At 38.4% G+C, this 4078-nt stretch overlaps 1 non-coding gene across 1 annotated transcript; it reads right to left on the bottom strand.

Annotated features, from left to right (window-relative positions):
• Positions 1-3609: 3609 nt before the first annotated feature.
• Positions 3610-3709, bottom strand: LOC123639091. Its single transcript, XR_006735653.1, has one exon. It is a non-coding gene; the product is annotated as a small nucleolar RNA U13 (small nucleolar RNA).
• Between the last annotated feature and the right edge of the window lie 369 nt (positions 3710-4078).

Genomic DNA, 4078 nt, shown 5'->3' with positions numbered 1-4078 from the left:
AAAAATAAATAAATAAATAAATAAATAAAATATTTAATTTGCACTTGGATATTGCCAAAGGTTTTCTTATATATATTTATACAATTCCACCATCGATCATTTGGAACTATGCTGTCATATATGGTGGCCAGTAGCCCCATGTGACTGTTGAGCACTTGTAATGTGGCTCATCTAAACTGAGATGTGCTGAAAGTATCAAATATACACGAGATTTTGAAGACTTATTATAAAAGATAAAATACTAGCACTTTTTATATTGATTACATGCAGAAGTAACATTTGGATATGTTGGATTAAATAGAATATATTACTGAATTAATTTTAATCTGTTTTTTACTTTTCCAAACGTGGCTATGAAAAAAAATTTAAATTGTATTTGTGGTTCACGTGTTCCTATTAGACAGCATGGACCTGGAAGCTGGCGTAGAGTCTCTTAGCACCAATTCCTTGCTCAGATATTTCAGTTAGAACACTTGATCTCATCCACACCAGTGTCAGTTCTTCTGTGTAGCTTAACCATCTCCCTCGAACATTGCCCAAGTGAGCAATTGTGTGTTAGTAGCATTAGAACCAGTGACTGGCTTCTGATTACAGCCTACCCTGGCATGGGAAGTCAGTTGCAAAAGAGGTTACTGGACATGCTGCAAGTCCTGTAGCTTCTCACTAGGGGAATGGGATTAATTCCAGGGCCTGTGCGTGCAGGAGGCAAAAGGCCATTCATTATACTCAACTAAAATTATAGTTCTAGCCTTGAGCAGAAAATGTCATGGTCAAAAGCAGCAAGACTAGGGGATCAACAGTGAAAAAAAAAACAACTTTTTTTTAATTTTAAAATACTTTTATTGCTAAAAAATGCAATCATCTGAGCCTTCAGCTAGTCAGACTTTTTTGCTGACGGAGGGTCTTGCCTTGTTGATGGCTGCTGACTGACCAGGGTGGTGGCTGCTAACGGTTGGGGTGGCTGTAGCAATTTCTTAAGATAAGACAACAATGAAGTTTGTCACATTGACTGACTCCTCCTTTCATGAAAGGCTTCTCTGTAGCATGTGATGCTGTTTGCGAACGAAAAACATTTTGATTTTAAGATCCCAGGGGTTAAAACTACATTTCTCTTGTCCCCATTTGGCTATGTAGCTGGTATTTCCTGGGCTCTTGGCCACGACATGTCTCTTTCATGGCTTGATCTCTGCGAGTTTTTCCATACTTTGCCTTCCATTTAGTTGGAGGAGATTTTGTTTTACTTTAATGTTTGGTGACTTGTAGAATCATGAGTTCCTGTCATAGTTAAATCAGTGAATGAGGGTCAAATTACCTCCTCAAAGCAATGCAAAAAATAATGCACAGGCAGGTGCCATATAGACTTTTTTGCCAATGTCAAACCACATATATGTCAGGGGTCCTGTAAGATTATAATGGAACCGAAAAAATTCTTACAGCTTAGTGATGTTGTAGCCATCGTAATGTGCTAGTGTAATGCCTTGCTCACATGTTTGTGGTGATGCTGGTGTAAACAAACCCACTGCACTGTCAGTCGTATAAAAGTATAGCACATACAATTATGTACTGTACATAATACTTGATAAGAATCAACTATGTTACTGCTGTATATATATTTACTATACTATATTTTTCATTATTATTTTAGAGTGTACTCCTTATACTTATTTAAAATGGAAAGTGCCCTGTAAAGCAACCTCAGGCAGGCCCTGCAGGAAATATTCCAGAAGGCACTGTTATCACAGGATATGACAGCTCCATGCACGTTATTGCCCCTGAAGACCTTCCAGTGGGACAAGATGTGCCAGTGGAAGACAGGGATATTGATGATTCTGACTCTGACGTGGAGGCCTAGGCTAATCTGTGTAGTTATGCCTTGGTTTTTTACAACAAAGTTTAAAAAGTAAAGATAAAACTTTAAATAGAAAAAGGCTCATAGGATAAGGAAATAAAGAAATGAAATATTTTTGTACAGCTGTATAATGTGTGTTTTAAGCTGTGTTATTACAAAAGGGTCAAAATTTTTTAAAAATATAAAAACTTTATAAAGTAAAAAAGTTACAGTAAGCTAAGGTTAATTTACTATGGAAGAAAGAAAATTTTATGTATGAATTTAGTGTGGCCGAAGTGTCCAGTGTTTATAAAGTCTACAGCAGTGCCCTTGGCCTTCACAGTCACTCACCACTCCCCGACTCACCCAGAGCAAGTTCCAGTCCTGCAAACTCCATTCATGGTAAGTGTCCTATACAAGTGTGCCATTTTTATCTTTTGTACTGTACCTTTTCTACGTTTAGATTTGCTTAGATACACAAATACTTAGTGTTCTCTTACAGTTGGCGACAGTATTCAGCACAGTCACACGCTGTACGAGTCTGTGGCCGAGGAGCCATACCATCTAGCCCAGGTGTGTAGTAGGCTGTGCCATCTAGATTTGGGTAAGTGCACTGGTAATCTCATCTGCTGTTAATCTCAGCAAGTGTATTTTTAATTTTGGCTATTAATTTTTCATTTCTAAAAATTTTAATTGGGTCTTTTTTATATTTCCCATGTCTCTTTTTGACATGATCATGCTTTTCTCTACTTTCTTTAGTTACAATTACTCTCTTAATGTCCTTGTCCACTAATTCTATCATGTGTCTCATTTCTGGGTCTATTTATATTAATTTTTCTGCTCATTATGGGTCATGTTTTTATTTGTTTTTCATACCTAGTTATTTTTTATTGGGTGCTAGATATTATAAGTTTCACCTTGCTACATGCTAGACATTTCTGCATTTCTTGAAATATTCTTGAGCTTTGTTCTGGGCTGCAATTACGTTACTTAGAAACAGTTTGATCATTTACACTTTCTAGGTGGAAATAAAGTAGCCTGATGTAAGCTAATGTGGCCCAGTCGCGGAAGCAATGCCTGCTGCGTGTGCTGAGTGCTCTTCCCTGTGCTCTGCGTGTTACAAGGTTTCTCCACTCTGGCTGGGGAGCATAAAATACGCCCTGCCATGTGTGAACGTTGAGAATTGTTCTGCTTCTTCCTTTTCAGTGGTTCTTTCCTCAGCTATAGATAATTCTCTTATACCCATATACTGTTCATTATTCAGCGGAAGGCTTGAGGGGAACACTTTGCAGATCATAAGAGACACTTTCTCTATCTCTGTACGACTCTTTCCTCTCCATATAGTTCTCTCTTCTTTGATACTCTGACCTCCAGATTCTAGCCATCCTAATCATTTTGAACTCCCAATTGTTTCTTCAGCTCAAGAAGACTGCCAGGCTCCATTTGAGTCCCACCTCCCCAGCCCCCACATGCAATGGCCAGGAAACTCTCTCCAGGCCTTAAGTTGGGTCTATCCTTGGAGGAAAGTTCGTTATTTTTTCAAATTAACTTGTTATTACAAAATCCTTCAAACATATATAGCAGTAAAGAGAATAGTATAATGAGTTCCCATATGCCCATCATGCAGTTTCAACAACTGTCAAGATTTTCCCAATCTTATGTCATCTATTTCCCCAATATAACTCTTTCTGAGCACTTTGGCAAATCTCAGACAACATGTGTCTTATAAATACTTCAGTGTGCAGTCTAAGTGATAATTAGTAAAGACTTCTTTTTTTTCACATCAGAAGGGTAAAGTGCCGATGTAGTAACAAGGTTTGAGGGAGGCACACCTCACACATTAGCATGAGAATCTTATCATCACATGAACCTGTGAAAAACAGCTCACTTAAATTCCTAGTCGGAGATAACATATAAAGAAAGCAGACTGTCCTACTAAATAACTCAATCTAGTGATCGACAGCGTAAGATCATAACATTTTAAACTACGGAAAGTAAGAATTTGAAATGCAGACTATCAAATAGCATGAATTCAAAATGCAGAGGGATTGCATGAACAAAGATAAACCTTAGGTCATTGCTGAAAATACTAGAAATAGGCAGAAGGTTCCAGGGAGGCCCTTTCTGGTTTAGGCAGAGCTGATGTGTGCAAGACTGGGGGGGGGCCATCCAGGGAGGCCGGCAGCATGATGAGAAACAAAGGCACTCTAGAGAGAGGAGACCCCCAAAGGGAGCCAGAAATGCAAAATA

Source organism: Lemur catta, chromosome 5 (genome assembly GCF_020740605.2).
Source record: "Lemur catta isolate mLemCat1 chromosome 5, mLemCat1.pri, whole genome shotgun sequence".
Lineage (NCBI taxonomy): Eukaryota > Metazoa > Chordata > Mammalia > Primates > Lemuridae > Lemur > Lemur catta.
Note: the sequence above shows the minus strand (reverse complement) of the source record. Positions and strands in the feature narration are given on the sequence as shown.